We start from the raw sequence: 23421 nt of genomic DNA, 5'->3' as shown, positions 1-23421 counted from the left end.
AATGCAGCGATCAATTTGGGAAGAATTAATATTTTTACCATAATAAATTTTATAGTCCATGACCATTTAGTTAGAGCATCTTTAGCATCTTTTGATAAAAACATTGGGTCGTTTTCAATGTTGAGGTCTTGAAAACTCTTTTTTACACGCTAACAAAAGGGTAACATTTTTTCTTTGTTGTTGATACACAGAAATACAAATAATTTTTGTAGGCTGACTTTGTATGTAGCAGCCCTTTTAATTCTCCATGTATACAATCAACTAGTCTGAAAATGATGAGTACTGTCTTACTTTCCCAATCCTCCTATCTTTTTTCTCGCTTTATTACATTAACTATAGTCTATGATATAACATGGAATAAAAGTAATGATAGTGAGCATCCTCGCTTCATTCCCATCATCAGGGGGAAAGCTTTCACCGTTTCAGCACTAGCTATGATGTTTACTGCAGGCTTTTGTAAGGAGCCTTTATCAGATGAAAGAGTCTTCTTCTATTACTAGTACTTATCACGAGTGGATCTTTAATTTCATCAAACACTTTCTACAGAAACTAGAGTAACCATAAGATTTTTCCTTTCTTCTGGTAACATGATGAATTACATTATTTGAGTTTTGAACAGTAATCCTCCAATCTTACATTAGTGGAATAAACCTTACCTGGTCATAATGTATTATACCTACTACATATCTATGGATTCAATTTTCTGTTACTTTATTTAGGGCATTTGTATCTGTGTTTATAAGAGGGCTTTCCCTACAATTTTCTTATATTGTATTATCTTTGTCAGGTTTTGATATCAAGGGCATGCTGGCCTCATAAAACATTTTTCTGTTCTCCAGAATAGTTTTGTAAGATTTTGTTATTTACCTGTTTTAAACATTTGGAAGCATTCACTGGTAAAGCCATTTGACACTGGAGTTTTCATACCTCAAAAGGTGTCAAATAAGCCTAAAATGAATGAGTTGAGGAAAGCCATTTAACTTACTGGTTCTATGACAAAAATCATACTTTAAGCATATAATACTATGACTGGTTGGTTGTTGTTTCCCTAATGAATTTAGAGGTCTCTGCTAAAAGAAAAGAATTTTCCTTTCAAATCAGAAAAAAGTAAAAATCACTTCTGGCTTTTCCATTTGTTAAAATAGTTTCCAAATGTTAAAGTATTACTTAAATCTTCTATGGTTCTTAAATAAAGACAGAATAGGTTTTGAAAATAAGCCTCCATGGATCCATTCTAGCCTAACAGACAATATAAACTTTCTGCATGTTCCATGAGGACAGCACACTGTGTTATATTCAATGATACGTTCTCTTGTCTGGTACACAGTAGAGGTCCAAAATAATATTTGTTGAATGAATTGTTGCATCATTGAAGAAGAAAAGAAACACTAACTGATACTGTGATGTTATGAAATAATTAAAAAATATAAACTTGTTCTTCATCCCCAGTTCCTAATACAGAGCTCCTAAAAACCGCACGAATTTTCTTAGTGATGGGGTGAGAGGAGCATCTTTTGTTATTGGTAGTAAGTCCCTTTCGAACATACCTCAGATTAGGCTAACGAGGGACTCCTAGAGGATGGGGCCAGCTGCCAGAGAATGAACCATGTGATTAGAGGGTTGGAACTTTCAGCCCAACCCCCTGACCTCCAGAAAGGGACAAGGGGCTGGAGATTGAGTTCAATGACCAATGATTTAATCTATCACCCCTGTGTAATGTGGCCTCCATAAAAACCATAAATGAGTTCAGAAAGCTTCGGGGTTGGTAAACACAGGGAGATGCTGGTAGGGTGGAGGACTTTAAGAGGGTGTGGCAGCTCCATGCCCCTCCATAGAGGCACTATGTACCTCTTCATCTGGCTATTCATCTGTATTCCCTGCAATATCCTTTATAATAAACTGGTAAACATAAGTCAATGTTTCCCTGAGTTTTATAAACCATTATAGCAAATTACTGAACCTGAGGGGGCTATGGGAATCCCCAAATAATAGCCAGTCAGAAGTACAGGCAGCCCAGACTGTGACTGGCACCTGGGTGGAGGGCAGTCTTGTGGTATGAGCGCTTAACCTGTGGGGTCTGTGCTAACTCTGCATAGTGTCAGGACTGAGTTAAAATGTAGGACACCCAATTAGAGTCTGAGGAGAACTGGTTGGTGTGGAAAATCCACACAGTTTATGTCAGAAGCGTTGAGAGTAGTATAGAAAAACAGTGTTTCCTTTTAGACATGTAAGTACCCTACTTGCTTTTATTTTTAAAAGTATACTTTTAAACTACTTTTAACATAATAATAAAACTGACACCAACATATTTTCTAAATTCTGTATAGCCTTAACAGAAGTACCTTGAAGATGAAGTTGGGATGTTGTATAAACAAAAACCCAAATTCAAGAATTTACTCATTTTCTTTGGATTTAGGAACTGACTTTTTATCTGTTGCCGAACATTGTCTCCTCATGAATTAAATCAATATGCTCTGGTCTATTTAGAAATGAGCACATGAATAATGAAAAAGAAATACTATAGTTCAGTCCATCTCACAAAGAAATCTATGTCTGCAATATGCAATGTTACCAAAGCCCTAGAAGAGTGCCTAACACAGAACAGGTACTCAACAACACATGGCACTTGCCATTTCTAACATCATCACATAGTGGGAGTCATTCATAGTAAGTGATGCAAATACCACCCAGAAGAAAACATCAAAAGCCACTGGAATGTGAACAGAGACAATATAAAGGGCCCTATAATATGTGAAAAACATCTAAAGATTTTTGAATTCAAAAAAACGGCAGCATTGGATAACAATTGTAAAGATATGAAGGAAAGGCTTCCCAGAGGCAACAACCTATGAAACCAGTCTAGAAAGATGAGTAGGGGAAAGAGAAAGAGACACATGCAGAGAACTGCAAGCAAAGGAAACTGTGTATAAAAAGAAAATGTAAGCATGCAGCTGCATGGTGCGTTCAAAGACCTTCTGTATGTGGTGCCCAAGATTACAGGTATGCTAAAGGAAATACAGTTGCCCAAGAAGGAAGAGGGCAGGTCATGGAAGGCCTTTATGTCATACAAAGGAATAAGAATGTCATTGGTAATAAAAACCTAAAAGACTCTAGTCTGAGCTGGTACTAACTGAGAAATAGTTAAACTACTGTATTTGAGACCCCAAGGAGAAAACAGACCAGCCTGGATCAACTGAAATCTACAAACAAGCTTATTTAACTCTGTAAACAAAAAGAAATTAAGATGGAGGCTGGGTGCAATGGCTCACGCCTGTAATCCCAAAACTTTGGGAGGCTGAGGCGGGTGCATCACCTGAGGTCAGGAGTTCGAGACCAGCCTGACCAACGTGGCAAAACCCCGTCTCTACTAAAAATACAAAAAATTAGCCAGGCATGCTGGCAGGCACCTGTAATCCCAGCTACTTGGGAGGCTGAGGCAGGAGAATCGCTTGAACCAGGAGACGGAGGTTGTGGTGAGCCAAGATCGCACCACTGCACTCCAGTCTGGGCGACGGAAAAAGACTCCATCTCAAAAAAAAAAAAGAAACTAAGATGAAAACAAACCCAAAATCAACTATAAACATTAATGAAGAAATATTATAGAAGATATTTATAAACAACATATCCAATCTTTTATATTTGGGGGGAAAATTATCCAGCTCCCATGTGCAAACATCCAGCAGACCTGACTTGATTCATTGCTGTGTTTTCTCTTCCAGTTAAAGCTAGTTCTTAAGAAAACAAGTTTCTGCTTTGTAAGATTACTAAATTTAGTGAATTCATCCTGTGCTTTTGGTCTTCCTAGTCGTAAAAGTTTATATCACAAGAAACAATCCTGTATCTTTTTCTGGTGTTTGGAAACACTGAAATTGTTCAACAAGTATCTACTCCCTGCCTACTGCATGCCAGTTAACAGGTGGCTAGATAGAGAAGGAAAATGAAAGAATAAAACTCACATTTTAAAAGCACCTACTACTTGTCAGACACTATTTTAGTTGATTACAGCTCATTCACCCTTATCAAAAACTTACACCATTTATAGGTAAGGCCCCTAAAGCCCAGAGCCAGTAAATAAAGGATCTAGAATGGAGACCCCAATCTAACTTGAAAGGTGCCAGTTGTTACCTTAATACCATGAATACAAATAAAATAAGACAAAACCCCTGCCCTCACCAGTTGAGACTTGGGAGGCATGCATGCTTCTCTTCCTTTAAACATACAGTTCCCTTTCCTAAAATATTCTCTTCTCCCCTTAGTTTTCATTTTGCAAACTCTCCTTTCCAACTGCAATTCAAATGTCACTCTTACAAGAAATTTAAGTTTCCTTAGAGCCATTGTCTCCCACTCCATATACTTCCTTCATCTCTGTGTTCACATCAGGGTTAAGAAACGTATCACACAGCAATGTGGCTCTCTGTCTACACATCTGATTTCTGCAATGGTCTCCAAGTTCATCGAGGGTAGTCAAAGTGTGTTCATCTTTGTATCTCCAGGACCCAGGCCAGTGCCACGTACAAAGCTGCCAATCAAAAAATGTCGAATAAACAAATGGATGGTGGAAATCCTCCAAATAGAAGTGTCAGTTTAAACTAGGAAAGTACATAAAGACCTATCTGGAAAAGAATGTAAAGAAAGAAAAGAAGACATAGGCTAGAAGCTTAAGAAATGTCTACAACTGGCTGGGCACAGTGACTCATACCTGTAATCCCAACACTTTGGGAGGCCAAGGTGGGTGGAAAACCTGAGGTCAGGATTTTGAGAGCCTGGCCAACGTGGCAAAACCCCATCTCTCCTTAAAAAAAAAAAAAAGTAAAAAAGAAAAAGAAAAAAAAAGATTAGCTGGACGTGGTGGTGCACCTGTAATCCCAGCTACTCAGGAGGCTGAGGCAGGAGAATTGCTTGAACCTAGAAGGCAAAGGTTGCAGTGAGCCGAGATCATGCCATTGTACTACAGCCTGGGCAACAGAGCGAGACTCCATCTCAAAAAAAGAAAAAAGAAGTGTCTACAACTAAGTGGAGAAAAGAGAGAAATCAATAAATAAAAAAAACACACACTGAATAGAAGAAACAGAACCAGGCCATGGAACTAATGAGAGGTTATTACAAAGAAAATGGAAATCAATGGTCTTAAATCACTGTAGAAAGCTCAAGGAAAATGAAAACTAAGAAAACCACCAATGAAAACAGGTAGGAAATCAGTGACAACCATGAAAAGAACAACTTTGGTAGAAAGCTGGGGTAGAAAACAAACTGCAGAATCCACATCACTAGTGAGAAATAGACATTGGGTCCAAAATGTCTGGCTACAAACAAAAGGAAAAGAAACATGAGCATGAAAGAAAAGTCTGCACAAAACAAGGATGTGTACGCTTACAGAAATATGTCTATGTCCCTAACTTGAGAGTTAATACCATGAGGACACAAATCCAGCCTTAGGCACACACAAGTGGCACTGTGCCCAAAGCAAAGTGCCAAACACAGAAATAACACATATGAGAAACAGACAATACTGAAGATGATAAAACCAACATTTAAAATATCAACAAGGTCACAGGATGAATGGAAAGCCAAAAAGTAAAAGTTAAAGAAATAAAAGCAAATTTGTTTATCTCTTTTAATTATTTAATTAAAGAATGGATAAAAACCTGGTCTCAGGTTTTCCCTGTGTCCAGACTGTCTCCCCAGTTCTGGAGGCTGGGAAGTCCAAGATTAAGGCATCAGCATCTGGTGAGGGCTTTCTTGCTGAGTCATCATGTGGACAGAAGGTAGAAGTCAGAAGGCAGAAAGGCAAGAGTAAGAAAATCCAATTCTGCAAGCCCTTTTATTTATAATCCATTCAATAGGGCTCTACCCTCATGACCTAAACACCTCCCAAAAGACTCCACATCTGCCAACGCTGGTGCGTTTGAGATGATGTTTCTAACATATGAATTCTGGGGATACATTCAGACCACAGCAACCTGGTAGCACACAGAATCCATTTGAATAATTTCTTATCTTTTGACCTAGTAATTCTTTTTTTTTTTTTTTTTTTTTTTTTTTTTTTTTTTTTGTAGAGTAGGGCTTTATTTCCAGGAAACAGTGTGTTAGTTGGAGGTGGGTATTTTTTTTAAAAAACATCAAGGTAGATCTAATAAATTCAACAAAGTGGGGCGGCTCAGCCAGAGGCGAAGTAGAAAGATTCTCTAGTATTTGTTTGTCATCTTGCTGCAACCAGAAATCCACATGTGGAAATGGCGTCCAGGAGTACGGTCCTATGCGAAGTTGTTCTGTCTCTGCATCGTAAATGCTAATCATTGGTCCTCCTGCTAAGGTTCGCGCGCACGCAGCTGCTCCTCCGGACCTGGATCTTGAAAGGAGGCTCTGTAAATCTCTGCAGTCTTAATGTTGACAGCAATGCCATATATTATTGGAAAGTGGTTTTCATTTTCTTCCCAGTCATTTAATTGTCACACATAATGTCACTAAGTGAATGTCATCTTCTTGCTTGTCAAATTCACTAAGAAGTTGATGAGTGAGTTTTTGTGACAACTGCCTGTCGTCACTGAAGCCTCCAATGAGGTGCACTTTCAGCCTTCCACATTGAACGTGGTCGGAAAAGGATTTTATGGAGTTCATGATCAAGGGGAATTCAGCTTTGGTGTCGGTTCCATCACAATGTGTCAAGCACGTGGCCCCATTACCTGTTTGCCTCAGGACCACAATGTGACAAGTAGTGGCATCATCAGAACCCAGAATGGAGATGGAGCCATTCTTCGGGGAGGTCACTGCAAGCTCTCTTTGCTGAACACACAGAAGGCCCTGGGGTCCCACTTCTTGAACAGACTGACCTCTGAGAGGTCTGGCTCTTTCCTCCAAAGGAGAGTGGCCTCAGACGCAGCAGCCTGGGCGAGGACTGCGACAGCCGCACTCGCCTCCCCTCGACAAGCAGCAGCATCGCGGAGGCGGTTGCCCAGGCAGGCCCAGGGAGGCCCGCGCAGCCCCGGGCCGCCCGCCGCCCCCACCAATAGTATTTATATTAGGTAACTAAGCTACTTGAGTTCCTAAACTATATTCAATAACACACTATAACAACAACGATAATAAACAACCTCCTTCAACAACAGGAGCAAACACATTTTGGGCATACACAACTCTTACTAAGTGCCCACAAGATTTTTTTTTAAGAGAGAACTGTTGATGCTCCAGAAGTAACTCATAAAATAATACAGCAAAGGACCATCAAATTCACAGTCTAGGAGATAGAGGGGTTCCATTCTGAAATGTCCAAAATGGTGACTTGCATGTGAAAAGAAACAGGAGCAACACAACTGCAGCTCATATAGTAGACAAAATGCCAAAGAAAACAAGTAATTTTAGGGCTTAACTTGTTTATATATTCATAAGACTAATTTCTTTGGGGTCAGAAAAGTTTGGGGGCAGTATCTTTCAGTCATCTTTATTTTAAAAATCATTTTTGTTAAACATGGAGTCACCACGTGACCCAATAACTCCACTCCTACGCAAATACTCAAAAAAAGTGAAAACATGTGCTTATATAAAACCTTGTGCATGAATGTTCGCAACAGCATAATAGCCAGAAAGTAGAAACAACCCAAATGTTCATCAACTGATGAAAGGATAACAAAACGTGGCATGCCCACACATGGAATGTTATTCTGCCACAAAAAGAAATGAAGTACTGATATATGCTACAACACGGAAGAACCCTGAAAACATTATGCTAAGTGAAGGAACACAAACACAAAACGACAAATATTGTACAATTCTATTTATATGAAATGTCTAGAATAAGAAAATCCATAGAGACAGAAAACAGATTAGTGGTTACCAGCATCTAGGAAGAAGGCGAACAGAGAGTGACTACTGCTTAATGGGCACAGGGATTCTTTTGGGGGTGAATAATGTTCTGGAATTAGATGGTGGTGAGGGTTGCACAACATTGTAAATATACTAAAACCACAAAACTGTATACTTTAAAATTATTAAAATGGTGAATTTTATGTTATATGAATTTTATCTCAATTTTTTAAAATGTTAATCATTTTTTGGCATAATCTAACCACCTCTTACCAAAGTCTGGATGAAAAGATAATTCCAATTACAAATAATAAATCATTTTGATAATGCAGGTGCCTCATTTATTAAAAAACAGTTTATCTTTTTGATAAACCTCAAATATAGTCATTTAAAGTTTCAGACTGTTTTTCTTTTTTTTTTTTTTTTTTTTTTTGAGACGGAGTCTCGCTCTGTCGCCCAGGCTGGAGTGCAGTGGCGCGATCTCGGCTCACTGCAAGCTCCGCCTCCCGGGTTCACGCCATTCTCCTGCCTCAGCCTCCCGAGTAGCTGGGACTACAGGCGCCCACAACCGCGCCCGGCTAACTTTTTGTATTTTTAGTAGAGACGGGGTTTCACCGTGGTCTCGATCTCCTGACCTTGTGATCCGCCGGCCTCGGCCTCCCAAAGTGCTGGGATTACAGGCGTGAGCCACCGCGCCCGGCCCAGACTGTTTTTCTTTACATTTTCCTCTTCTAGTTCTTTACACTATCAACTATAGAAAGAGCAGCTATCTTCTTTTTCTTTCTAATCCCACTTGATGCACTAGCATATCATTTTGCAGTAGCACAGGCCAAATGGAAAAATAGTAATACTCAAGTTATGAGGAGGTGCTTTACACTTTCAAGTGTTTCAAGATACAAAAATTCTGTATATTGAAATAACTACCATAATCTGTAAATGTACTTGTCAAAAAGACTTCAAACTATGCTGAAAGCTACTAAAAGTGGGTCTCAAATAGAAAGTTTGTGACAAACATGTATTAAACATAATGTAACAGGTAATCCCCTTCCAGAAAAAAAAAGAGTGAAGCTGGAGTCCAGTAAGACAGAAATGACATGATTGTCTGAACTTAATATTAAGATGAACTCCAAGGCTGAGCATGGTGGCTCATGCCTGTAATCCCAGCATTTTGGGAAGCCGAGGCAGGAGGACAGCTTGAACCTAGGGGTTTGAGACCAGCCTGGGCAATACAGCAAGACCCCATCTTAAAAATAATAATAATAAATAAAATGATCTCCCCAAAATGGGAAGGAGGTAGGTTACAGAACACTTAGTGGGATAAAAATAACTCAAGATATTCTAAAATCTATCTCTTTTTAATAAACTAATCAGTGGGTTTTTCCAACTACAAGAACAATATATCCTTCAACTGCTAGAGCTAACTGGAGAAGGGGGTGAAGGGTTAGAGTGAGGGATCTCGAGTCTAAAACAAGGAAATCGTTATCATTACTTGAAACCTCTGAAGCCCCAACAAGTTACACTGCACCCATGACTCTCCTCCAGGACCAGCTATAATAATGTCATATACAAGTTCTCCTTTCTCTATAGTGACAAACTAATTTTTATCATAAGAGCAAAAAAGACCTACTCATCCACATCAGTGCTTCTCAAAATGTAATGCTCATACAAATCACTTGGGGATCTCGTTAAAATGCAGATTCTCATTCAGTGGGTCTTGGGCCTGAGGTTCTTCCATCCTGTTAGTACATGGACCACACTTTGAGTGGCAATAATCCAAATTACCCCAAAAGGAAAACCACGCCCAACACCAAGTATGTATTAGAGAGGACAGGCAGAAAGCCCAAAGCCAATATATCCAGGGTCAACCTCCTCACTTTCAAAAGATACCATATCTTATCCCACAGGACCTGAGACTGCAGTGCTTTTAGACTAAAGATAGCGCATCATAATTTCAAGGAAAAGAAATGACCATGCACCAAGTGCCGTGACAGTATCCAGCTCATCTTAGATAGCATTCATCCAGTGAGACTGAGTAACATGATTTGAATGTGTCCCCTCCAAAATTCAGGTGTCGCCAATGTTATGGTATTAAGAAGTGAATGGCCATGCGCGGTGGCTCACGCCTGTAATCCCAGCACTTTGGGAGGCCGAGGCGGGCGGATCACGAGGTCAGGAGATCGAGACCATCCTGGCTAACATGGTGAAACCCCGTCTCTACTAAAAATACAAAAAAATTAGCCAGGCATGGTGGTGCGTGCCTGTAGTCCCAGCTACTCGGAGGCTGAGGCAGGAGAATGGCGTGAACCCGGGAGGCGGAGCTTGCAGTGAGCCGAGATCGCGCCACTGCACTCCAGCCTGGGTGACAAAGCGAGACTCCGTCTCAAAAAAAAAAAAAAAAAAATTCCAAAAATTAGCTGGGCATGGTGGTGGGCGCTTCTAATCCCAGCTACTCGGGAGGCTGAGGCAGGAGAATTGCTTGAACCCAGGAAGTGGAGGTTGCAGTGAGCCGAAATCGCACCACTGTACTCCAGCCTGGGCAACAGAGCGAGACTCTGTTTAAAAAAAAAAAAAAAAAAATGAGGCCTTTAAAAGGTGATGATATCATGAGGGCTCCTCCCTTATGAATGGGAGTTAGGCCCTTATAAAAGAGGCTTCACAGAGTGGTAGGCCCACTTGCTGTTCCGCTTTCTGCCATGCGAGGACACAGCCTTCCTTCCCTCTGGAGGATGCTGCCTTCACCAGGTAGTTGAACCTGCCAGTGCCTTCATCTTTGACTTTCCAGTCTCCAGAACTATGAGAAAATAAATGTCTATTCTATTCTTTATAAATCACCCAGTTTCAGGTATTTTGTTACAGCAGCACAAAACTGAGACCAGTAAGACACTGGGTCAGTCTGACTGCGATCTGGCTTTGTCAGTGCCCAGTAAGAAGCTGATAAGACCTTATCTCTGGTCACCAGTCTTCTCAAAATCTCCCCTCTAGCTATATTTTTAAAACTTTTTGGACTTAGAGAAGGTTAGTCTCTCTTTTCCATCAAGCCTTCTCTATTCTCCACATGGTTTACAGTTTTCCATTCAGACTTCATTTCTTCCCAAAATTCCTTTCCAGAAAGCATTCCCTGGCCCTCTGTAAGCTAGCTGGGTATCCCTATTGCACACTCCCATGACACCCAGGACTTTTTCTCTATCACTGCACTTACCACTCTATTATTGCTCCACTAGACTGATTTTCTCAACCTGAGTTCCCAGGAGAATTAAGCCCCCATACACCAAGGCATCCACTACATGTAATAAATAACGACTACATGGCCGGGCGCAGTGGCTCACACCTGTAATCCCAGCACCTTGAGAGGCCAAGGCAGGTGGATCACGAGGTCAGGAGTCAAGACCAGCCTGAACAGCATGGTGAAACCCTGTCTCTACTAACAACAACAACAAAAAAACAAATTAGTCGGGTGTGGTGGCACATGCCTATAATCCCAGCTACTCAGGAGGCTGAGGCAGGAGAATCGCTTGAAGCCAGGAGGCGGAGGTTGCAGTGAGCTGAGATCGCGCCACTGCACTCCAGCCTGGGTGACAGAGTGAGACTGTCTCAAAAAAATAATAATAAATAATAAATTATGGCTCTACTTTCCATCTGGAATGGCACTACTTAAGTACCATCATTGGGAGAACTGAGCAAGCAGTCATTTTCTATGTTCCATGGTTTAGATACAATCAGGACCCTATTTTATGCCTTACTGTATTCCTGAGATATAGGACTATACCTGACTCATAATAGGCACTCAGTCTAAGTCTGAAGGAGGCACTGCATAAGTGGATGAGGCCCCTTCCTTGCTGACAGCCTACATTCTAAACCAGCGGTCCGCAACTTTTTGGCACCAGGGACCGGTTTCATGGAAGACAATTTTTCCACAAACCAGGAGCATGGTTTTGGGATGATTCACACACATTACATTTATTGTACACTTTATTTCTATTATTATTACATTGTAATACATAATGAAATAATTATACAACTCGCCCATAATGTAGAATCAGTGGGAGCCCTGAGCTTGTTTTCCTGCAACCAGACAGTTCCATCTGGGGGTGACAGGAGACAGTGACAGGTCATCAAGCATTTGATTCTCAAAAGGAACACACAACCTAGATCCCTCATATGCGAAGTTCACAATAGGGTTAGCGTTCCTGTGAGAATCTAATGCTGCTGCTGATCTAACAGGAGGCGGAGCTCAGGGAGTGATGTGAGCAATGGGGAGTGACTGTAAACAGACGAAATACTAGTCCATGGTCTGGTGGTTAGGGACCCCTATTCTAAACCATTTATCTCAATCACTCTCATTTTCTATGCTCCAATCTGTTAGAAACCTCTTAGGTTTCTGACTCTGAATTCACTTCCTACTTGTAGCATTATACTCTTGAAATAACCTTTGTCACTTGCCTAAGAGCACTGACCTTTAGCTAACTTGGTACTAGTCTGTACTACTATATCCTGTACCTCTGAAAATTTTTCTGGTGACACAAATCGTGCCAGTTTGGCATCTAAAAAGGACTATGTGGAAAACTACTTATCTTTTCTCTGATCGCTGCAAACACGAATTCATGCTACTCACTGCTCAAGAGAATGGCAAAAACGCCTGAAGCATAAGGGTAGAGGCCCCAGGACACTGGATGACGAAGTACATGAGAAGCAGGCACAAGCAGCAGTAAAGAGAGAGAGCCATGCCAGAAAGTTAAGATGGACAATGTACTCCCTATTCAATTTCCTATTTCCACAAATATTACTTACACCTTAATCTTCAGGATCCATTTCTAATCTGATTGAAAAGGATCTAAAGCAAATACATATAGAATTGTTAATAAGCTGTAAGCTCAATATTCATACACATTATTAAAGAAAAAACTCTAAAAAACAAAATATAGAATCCAGTCAACTACCCAAACACCCACAGAGATAGAGACTCCTTAACATTTTCTGATTTAAAATCAAAAGACTCAAGAACTACAAGCTTGAATTATGAGATGGAGCCTAAATAGTGAGACATTTCCCAGCAGAGTTTGCAAGCCCTTAAGGGGTGAGAATAAGGCGTCTGTGTCTAGCCTCACCGGGTTCCTTACTGGGGCAGGAACGAAGTCCTTCATGAAGTGTGATAATGCCTCTAGATCAGGGGTTGGTAAACTATAACTCACAGGCCAAATCCACTTGTTTTTGTCAACAAAGTTTTATTGAAACTTAGCTGTGGTTATTCATTTACATAAAGTCTGTGGCTGCTTTCCTGTTACAATGGCAGAGTTGAGTAGTTGTGACAGAACTGTATGGCCTACAGAGCTTAAAACATTTACTATCTGGCCCTTTACAGAGGAAGTTTGCCAACTCCTGTTTTAGAAAGGTTCCTATGCTCTCAAAAATCACCACAGGGAGATCCCTTCTTATGGCCAATCGTCCCCAGTACATTTGCTCCTAAAACCTGATCTGGCTTCCTCTGGGGCCTATTTTGAAATGTTTCTCCCTCAGCTGTGTGCTACATGGTCAGTTCACTGACCCAACTTCTTTCAGCTTTATAACTAGTTCATTCTCAGTGCTGTTCTCAAATTCTAACTTTTGATCTGGGCCATGATTTTCCTAATTAAATGTTAAGTAATTTGGTATAGATCAGAAATTTTTCACAAATATACACTACTTAAGTGAAAATCTCCATCTGAAGCCCTGCCTTTAAGAAATCTGGCTTAGGATATCATATTTAAGTCAAGTTTCTCTCATACCAGAACAAAAAACAGCATCTCTGTGCCTCTTATTCTTAAATCACTACCCTTTCTCTGTCTCCTTCATGCACTCCTTCACTCACTGTGGTTTGGTTTCTGCCTTCTCTACTCCCATTAAAAATGTTCTGATCAATGTCACAGATGGCTCCACGTTAGTCAAAGCTAACTTCTCAGGAGATCTTCTCACTGGGCATATAAGCAACAGGGCACTTTCTCCTCCTTCCAAGGCTCATCAGCTTGGTTTCTGGCACATCATTCCCTGCTGCTGTTCCTCCTTCCTTGCTGGCCACCACTCCTCAGCATTCTTTCCTAGATCCTCTTCTTCTACATACCCACTAAGTTTTGGTATTCCTCAGGCTCTATCCTCAGAGGTCTTCTTTTATTTCTCTATAAAATGTCCATTTATTCAAGTGCAATTGACGACACCCAAATCTCTACCTCTAGCCAAGTTCTGACTTCTGAACTCTAAATCCTAATATCTAAATGCCTTCTAGCTTTATATACTTGTATGTCCCCAGGCATCTCAAACTCAACATGTCTAAACAAGTTTATCATCCTACTCTAACTTCTGTCCTTGTTCCCCTTCCTAAATTCTATCTTGGCAAAGGGTGTCACCATTCCCTCAATTACCTGAGCCTAACGTAGAAGTCATCGCAGCTTCTTCCTATAATCCATCACCATGTTCTAGCTTATTAAACAGTCTTAAATTCATCTCCTCCTTGTATTTCACATGGGCACTGTGACTTCATCTCTCACTGGGACTCTCAATACATAATTTTCTTTTCAGTCTCCCACCAATTTCGCCCCTTTCCTTTAAGTCCTTCACACCCTACCACCACAATGATATTTAATATACAATGTGACTATGTCACCTTCCTCAAAATCATTCAGTGACTCCCCAGTGACTACATAACAACTGAACTCTCTTACACAGTTAGACCTTTCACAATATGACACCACCACCACCACCCCTGCCTCTCCATCTGCCAGCCTGGCCTCATCTCTTGCCACTTTATATCCCTAGCTTGCATTTTAAGCTCAAAAATAAAATAGTATCTGTAGTTTTCCAAATCTACCATATTTTCAGAAGTCTCCAGTGCAGTACATAATACTGCCTAAATTCACAAGACAGTTATGTATATGCCCTAAATCATTACTAGTTTCTATAAGACAAAAGTCTACTAAAATTTTAATAAAAAATGAGAATTTGAACAATAGCAGTAGCAAGCAGCAATATCACAATACTACTATTAATGATAAACTCTTTATGGTTTATAAATATTACCAAGTAAATGTCAGTACATTTCCTTAAAATATAACTTCCTTGCCTTTCACTTACAAAAACTGTACCACTACACCATTAACTTAATTACAAAATCAACAAATTTACTTGTTATCATACCCTGTACTTTAAAGCAATAATTACATGACTGAGGGTGATCTTGTAGACAGACCAACCAGAACATTTTCAGGTTCCTTCTGAATTCTACTTTCAAGAGTGGGGATATATTTGTAGTAAGCAATACTGAAGCTTTTGCCATGACCAGTGTCATATGCTTTTCAGATGGCTAGCCAGGAATGCAATACATAATGCATCTAATTAGTCCAGTGTGAGAGTCATTAGCACAGTTTACCAGATACGTCCTGTTATATCCCTACTTGCAGACATTTGGTAGGACTGCACTTCTTGGTCCTCTTGTGGTTGGGTGGTGTCACGTGACTCATTCTTGCCAATGAGCTACTGGCAGAAGTGACTCCATCACTTCTGGACAGGGGCATTTTAAATGTGGCCCTCCTTGGCTCTGTTTCCTTCTGCCACAGAGAAAGGGAGCACTTCTGATGGTCTATGTTCCATCCATCCTGGGGTCTGGAGTAAAGATAATGCAAAGCAAAGCCCCTAGATGATCTTGATGGGCAGTGAGCATGAGTAAGAAATAAACCACATAATTCCAGAGTATAACCTTGCCTACCATACAGTTGTTCAGCAAGGCAGATGACTCAAAGAAACACGTACTAAGACACCAACATTTTACGTGAATATTTTGTCTTCTTTCAGTAAATGTGGTACATTCAAGAGCTAGAAAAAGTAAACCTGAGTTATCATGTGTTGTGGCTAAACCATGTTCTTGGTCCTCATTTCTAAGACTAATAGTAGTAATACCTGACATCTCTCGAGCACTTAGAATGTGCCATCACTGCCTTAAGTATTTTATCTACATTAACTCATGCGTTACAATAAATGTGGTTTTCACCAAAACATCTCCATGGGGTTAAGGAGAGATAAATTAGTTTTCTAGAAAATAACCCTGAAATATTAACTGGGAGTTTCCCAGCATAAATAAGCTACTCTATCCTTAAACAATACTTTCCTTATTTCAGACATTTCAACTTGAATTACAGAGATCTGAGGGCATGTTTAAAGCAGGCAAGAACCTGAAGTATTTGATCCAGAGCTGGCAATAATGAAGAAAAAAAGATGACTGTTAAAAATAGTCTGTGTATATAGCAATCTTGGGAAAATCTGATCATGTTAGTGGATATACCTCACCTACCATACTACTCTTGATGGAGGCTCCAAAGACCTTGCCCTCCCATCATTGAGTACCTTCCAAGCCTCTTTTAGGCCTGCCATGCAGGCCAAGAAACCAAACAGTTCTAAGAAATTCTAATTCCACTGGAATTGAGAGCAATCCAAAATGATAGTGGTTATGTAAGAGAATGGATTAAATATAATCTAGTATGATGGGTGCATATTTAAAGAACTTAGAACACAAAACTTTAAAACAATCACTTGAAGGAAAACTTAGTTGTCAAAGGAAACAATTTACTGTACTAGACCAATTTCATGTGACCATAAGGAGGTTTGAAACAACCATTGAAAATTAGGGATTAAATGTGCACTTTGATTTCTACGTTTGTTTAATTTAGAACAACAGTAGTCACTCCTATCAACACTTCCTTTATTCTTTCAAACTCGAGTTATTTCTTTCTTTCAGTGCCAATCTCTTCCGAAATAACTATACATCTATTATTCCCTTGCTGAACCCTACCTCCTTAAATCATATATAGACTTTGCTCTGCTGTAAGTTAAGTGAAATAATCCCATCTTGAGAGAAATTTAGATTTGCTAACAAAGTACTTGACTGATTTATTCCCACTCTATCCTCTCAGTACCCTGCAGGTGCTGCACAAATACATGTGGGAGAAATAATTGAGTCCCTAGCATTATTAGGTTTCCAACAGGTATCAATGTATCAAGTAGATTCCTGCCTGTCTTACTATATTTTTAACAAAGTTCCAATGAGTAAAAGATTCATTTGAAATCCACCTCTTTTGCTAGTTATGTTCCGTATCACGTTGTTTTGCCGATTGAGTGTAATTTTGATATGCTCTGTCAGCCTCTTTTACTCTTATTTTCTCTGAGCCAATCACTACGGCTGCATCAACTAAGACACCATAGCTGAATTCTGCGCTCCCAGGACTCCTTTGGTACAACCAAAGAAAGACTCAGAATTCTGGCTCTCAAGGCTGGTCCTCTGCTTTGGTTCTTGCTCCCAATATGACTCTAGTCAATTCTCCTAGCTTAAGGATCAAATCCTATCCTTGACTCCTAGCCCAGTGGCTGCTTCTACCACTCTGCTTATAAGAAAACAGTCCCACATTTCTGAACTTAGCACCCTGTCCCAAAGCCCCAGTAGGACCCACTTCCTCCTAAATGACAACTGCCTACTTGCCTTTTGAATACCTGTGCATCCAAGTACTATGAATTTGGGATCTGCAGGAATGGCATCTGGGTCTGTAACCCCTTTGACTCTTCGCCTTGAACAGCAAGCTGCAACTCTGATTTGACTTTTATTGTTGGGTCAGCTCCACTGTCTAGGGCAGGTATCCGTTAAGGTTCTCCCTCATTCTCAACACCTGTCTCCATAATGTCCTATCATACCTCTCCAGTCCTAAGATACAACCACTAGAATTCTAATTAATATTTTCTGAATTGTTTATTTTCTGAGACTAACACTAAACTTTTAGTTATATCAACTGATACAGTCATCTTCTTGATGGCAACTTAAGATATTACCTATTACCTAATGCTAAAGCATATATTGTTATTTTCTAAATGTGTGTTAATTTTTATGACGCCTGACAATATCTGTCTACAGATCAAATAACTCTCTCCTTGATATCTCTGGAATAACAAATAACAATGTGATCATGAAGCCAGGAGATGTAAATCTGAATTCCACTCTGTTACTCCTTAGTTATATGTTCCCTAAATAAGATGTTTAAACTAAGCCCCAGTTTTCTCATTCACAAAATTGGGATAGAGGTAACAACATACAAAAGAATAGTACAAGGCACTAAATATAGCACCTGGTACACAGTAAGCACCAATAAGTTAGCAGTTGTTATTAGCACCCACAGGGTTTATACATGCATATTTGTAATTTACTGTATTGGGGTATTAAGAGAAGGAAAATAATAGAATAAACTCATTACGGTTAACCAAAAGATGAAAGACAAGTATGGGCTATGGTTATGGGAGGTGAACTTGATGAAGAAAAGGAAAGAGAATGGAAGAAGCAGGGCGAAGATCAAATAAATGGCAAACAAGAGTTTACCGAGCAGGCAGCAATGTTCCAAGAGTCTCTGTAAAAGGGTGCCATGGTCCCCCTTTCAGTCTCCCTTGAGGGCAGGATCCTGAGAGGAGTTAGGAGCCCCCTGCTTCTTCCAGTGTCTGGGAGAGTTAGTAGAGAGGCTGCCGCACTCAGCCAATAGTATAGCAGGAAGAGAAAGCTTTGATCCATACATGCCTCCCTGAAACCTGAAATTTTCACAATCCTCTCTTGCCAAATCATTCTCATCTTGAAATAAAATAAATCCTCTCTCTTTCTCTATTCCCATCCTTTAAACCTTAACTCTAATGTAATCTCTATGAAATCTTCCCCAATTCTTTCAAATAGAGTTTGTTTCTCCCATAACAATGTGGTATTTGTGTTTCCATCCTGCAAACCTTACCATAATTGTTTCCATTCTCTTCCCAACCAGCCTATGAACTCCTGAAGGGCAAAGCCTGTGACCTATTCTACTTTGTATTTCTAGGATCTAGCACAGGGCAGGATGAATGGCAGATGAGAAGCCACTGGGTACCTTGAACTGCTCCAGGCAGAATTGTCAGGATCAATGCTTCCTAACCATTTGGGGACATGATCTCCACTTCGAAAATCTGGGGAAAAGGACATTAAGCCGAAAGTCAAGAGATCTGGATTCTGTCCCTGGTTCTGCCAAAAACTCTCAGTCCTCAAACCAGCCACTTACTCTCACAGTACCTTAATATCCCAACTGACAAAGGAAGAAACTATCATTTGCCCCTCAACTATCTTTCATCAAATGTCTGCAATAAAAAGTATAAGGAAACAGTAAAAATGTCGAAGAATCTGAACTTCAAAGAGTTATATAAGAGTAAATTATTTTTCATTATTGCCTCACAGCTTGACACTCACACAGCTATCTATTTTGCCAAAAATCATGCTGTGAAATAAATTGACTATTTACTACTACAACGAAAAGAACTGTTGTTTTTTCTAAAACCCCAAAAGCCCTGTAGTTTACATACCCAAGAGGAGTGAGCATAACAAGCAGAAAGAAGCAAAGATGAATAATCCAATTAATCCACATTGGCTCACGCTAGTGACTACAGATTCCTTTGATAACAATATGCTTTTGTACTAACAAACCTATAAGACAATTGGCCAGTATGTTTGGAGATGTTTATATTCTAGACGTCAGGGATTCTTGATGACAGTCTGAATATTCTCTTCTCCCTACTTTGACCCTGTCACCAACAACTATCACAGGTGGGCTAAGGCCAGCAGAACTCCCCCACTTCAGAATGAGAAGCTGTGAAATGTTCTAACTAATGAGGCCTGAGAGACATACCTAATGGGGCTGACTTTAATACAAAAAGCAATTGTCAGGCAGCCCCTGTGAAGACTCTCAGGAGCTCCACAGAAACAAAATAATAAGGAACCCGGGGCTACCCTCTACATTTCAAATCTTCTGAAAGCTTCAGAGGCAGCCAGCAGCCCCTCTGTAGGAGCTAGTTAAACAGATAAGAGTTTATAGAAATACATAACACTAAGCTAATTTTATGACCTAGAAATTCATAAAATTAGGCCTCTAGGGAAAAACACAACTTTGTTGTATTGGGTTTTAAAAGAGGTACAGATTTTTGTCCAAGAAAAAAAGGCACCAAGGCAGAAACAAGAATGCTCAAGTCCCAAACCTTTCCTTCCAGACCTCAGCAACAGCAAATGCTTTAATCCTCAACCTACCCCCAAACTTTGGTCAACAACCTACCCCATCTTCTTAGACTTCCTGCCTGAAGCAAGAGCACTTCTAACAGCACAGGAAAGGCTGTGCTGACTGTCTTACCAATAAAGAGGGTGAGAACCAAGGAAAACAATGCAACAGACTTACTTATTCATATGTTTCCTTATTTTGGCCATCTGTTGCCTGGGTCCAAAGGCAGAAGGGATGCCAGGTAACTTGGCCTAGAACTTTTAAGCAACCTCATCCACTTTTGTAGAGCTCTACTAGTGCTCTACTGTATGCTTTCCATGCCTAATGTTCAACCAGTCAGCACCTATACCTGCTCTGGTCTGGTCTAGACCCACCCAGCTTGCTAACCATTCTTCTGCTTCTCCCTATTCTACCATTCTCATGTCTTAGGTCAAAAGATGCCACCATCTCTCTGTTCTTTCTTTGGCTCTTCTTCATTACCATGCTGCCTCTTTACTCCCTGAAATGACCTCTAGGAATGTTTCCTTTGGTTTGATCTGGCCCTAACACACTTCTCTTGTCTTCTTGGACCTGGTCATCACTAGGCTAGATTCAAGAAAACACGAAGCGACCTAAATCAACCTATATACCTAGAACTTCTGAAGCCAGCCCTTAGCTATGCTTTCAAGGAATCCAGGGAGGATACCATATCAACAATTGGCAGCAACTGGGGATGAAGCTGGGAGGTGGATCTGAACTAGGAAAGTTCACTGTAATTCAAAAGGAAAAAAGAAGATTCCCAGACAAGATGGCCAAATAGGAACAGTTCCTGTCTGCAGCTCCCAGTGAAACCAACGCAGAAGGTGGGTGATTTCTGCATTTCCAACTGAGGCACCTGGTTCATCTCACTGGGACTGGTTAGCCAGTAGGTGCAGCCCACAGAGGGCAAGCCAAAGCAGGGCGAGGTGTTACCTCACCCAGGAAGCACAAGGAGTCAGGGAACTCCCCCCGCTAGCCAAAGGAAGCCATGAGGGACTGTGCTGTGAGGAACAGTGTACTCTGGTCCAGATATTATGCTTTTCCCACGGTCTTTGCAACCCTCAGACCAGGAGATTCCCTTGGGTGCCTATACCACAAGGGCCCTGGGTTTCAAGCACAAAACTGGGCAGTTGTTGGGGCAGACAGCAAGCTAGCTGCAGTTTGTTTTTTGTTTTTTTTTCATATCCCAGTGACACCTGGAACATCAGTAAGAGAGAACCGTTCACTCCCCTGGAAAGGGGGCTGAAGCCAGGGAGCAAAGTGATCTAGCTCAGCAGACTCCACCCTCATGGAGCCCAGCAAGCTAAGATCCACTGGCTTGAAATTCTCACTGCCAGCACAGCAGGCTGAAGTCGACCTGGGACACTTAAGCTTGGTGGGGGAGGCGCGTCCACCATTACTGAGGCTTGAGTAGGCAGTTTTCCCCTTGCAGTGTAAACAAAGCCACCAGTAAGTTCGAGCTAGGCAGAGCCCACTGCAGCACTGCAAAGCCCCTGTAGCCAGACTACCTCTCTAGAGTCCTCCTCTCTGGGCAGGGCATCTCTGAAAGAAAGGCAGCAGCCCCAGTCAGGGGCTTATAGATAAAACTCCCACCTCCGTGGGACAGAACACCTGGGGGAAAGGTCGGCTGTGGGTGCAGCTTCAGCAGACAAACGTTCCTGCTTGCCAGCTCTGAAGAGAGCAGCAGATCTCCCAGCACAGCACTCAAGCTCTGATAAGGGACAGACAGCCTATTCAAGTGGATCCCTGACCCCTGTGCCTCCTGATGCAGAGACACCTCCCAGCAGGGGTCAACAGACACCTCACACAGGAGAGCTCCGGCTGGCATCTGGTGGGTGCCCCTCTGGGATGAAGCTTCCAGAGGAAGGAGGAGACAGCAAACTTTGTTGTTCTGCAGCCTCCACTGGTAATACCCAAGCAAACAGGGTCTGGAGTGGACCTCCAGCAAACTCCAGTAGACCTGCAGAAGAGGGGCCTGACTGTTAGAAGGAGAACTAACAAACAGAAAGCAATAGCATCAACATCAACAAAAAGGATCACCATGCAAAAACTCCATCCGAAGGTCACCAACAGGAAAAACCAAAGGTAAATAAATCCACAAAGATGAGGAAAAACCAGCACAAAAAGGCTGAAAATTCCAAAAACCAGAATGCCTCTTCTCTCCAAAGGATCACAACGCCTTGCCAGCAAAAGAACAAAACTGGATGGAGAATGAGTTTGACGAACTGATAGAAGTAGGCTTCAGAAAGTGGGTAATAACAAACTCCTCCGAGCTAAATGAGCATGTACTAACTCAATGCAAGAAAGCTAAGAACCTTGATAAAAGGTTAGAGGAATTGCTCACTAGAATAACCAGTTTAGAGAAGAACATAAATGACTTGTTGGAGCTAAAAAACACAGCACGAGAACTTCGTGAAGCATATACAAGTATCAAGAGATGAATTGATCAAGTAGAAGAAAGGGTATCAAAGACTGAAGATCAACATAATAAAATAAAGCATGACGACAAGATTAGAGAAAAAAGAATGAAAAGGAAATAACAAAGCCTCCAAGAAATATGGAACTATATGAAAAGACCAAACCTACGTTTGATTGGTGTACCTTAAAGTTACAGGGAGAATGGAACCAAGTTGGAAAACATACTTCAGGATACCATCCAGAAGAACTTCCCCAACCTAGCAAGACAGGCCAACATTCAAATTTGGGAAATACAGAGAACACCACAAAGATACTTCTCGGGAAGGGCAACCCCAAGACACATAATTGTCACAAATGAAGGAAAAGTTGAAATGAAGGAAAAATGTTGAAATGAAGGAAAAAATATTAAGGGCAGCCAGAGAGAAAGGTCCCACAAAGGGAAGCCTGTCAGACTAACAGTGGATCTCTCTGCAGAAACCCTACAAGCCAGAAGAGAATGGGGGCCAATACTCAACATTCTTAAAGAAAAGAATTTTCAACCCAGAATTCGTATCCAGCCAAACTAAGCTTCATAAGTGAAGGAGAAATAAAATCCTTTACAGACAAGCAAATCCGGAGGGATTTTGTCACCACGAGGCTTGCCTTACAAGAGCTCCTGAAAGAAGCACTAAATATACAAAGGAAAAACTGGTACCAGCCACTGCAAAAAAACCAAACCAAAACATAAAGATCATTGACACTATGAAGAAACTGCATCAACTAATGGGAAAAATAAACAGCTAGCATCATAATGACAGAATCAAATTCACACAAAACAATATTAAACTTAAATGTAAACAGGCTAAATCCCCCAATTAAAAGGCATAGACTGGTAAATTGGATAAAGAGTCAAGACCCATCGGTGTGCTGTATTCAGGAGACCCATCTCACATGCAGAGACACACATAGACTCAAAATAAAGAGATGGAGGAATATTTACCAAGCAAATGGAAAGCAAAAAAAAAGCAGGGGTTGCAATCCTAGTCTCTGATAAAACAGACTTTAAACAAACAAAGATCAAAAAGACAAAGAAGGGCATTACATAATGGTAAAGGGATCAATGCAACAAGAAGAGCTAACTATC

The 23421-nt window shown here is 40.8% G+C and overlaps 1 protein-coding gene and 1 pseudogene across 8 annotated transcripts in view; both read right to left on the bottom strand.

The window, feature by feature from the left end:
- The window catches only part of DIS3L2 (DIS3 like 3'-5' exoribonuclease 2), a 380688-nt gene that overhangs the window by 275725 nt on the left and 81542 nt on the right, over positions 1-23421 (bottom strand). The gene's annotated exons all lie outside the window — the stretch shown is intronic.
- LOC106992766 (protein N-terminal asparagine amidohydrolase pseudogene) lies at positions 5104-9930 on the bottom strand (annotated as a pseudogene). The gene has a single exon (XR_013402228.1). The product of XR_013402228.1 is annotated as a protein N-terminal asparagine amidohydrolase pseudogene (transcript).

Source organism: Macaca mulatta, chromosome 12, assembly GCF_049350105.2.
Source record: "Macaca mulatta isolate MMU2019108-1 chromosome 12, T2T-MMU8v2.0, whole genome shotgun sequence".
Lineage (NCBI taxonomy): Eukaryota > Metazoa > Chordata > Mammalia > Primates > Cercopithecidae > Macaca > Macaca mulatta.
Note: the sequence above shows the minus strand (reverse complement) of the source record. Positions and strands in the feature narration are given on the sequence as shown.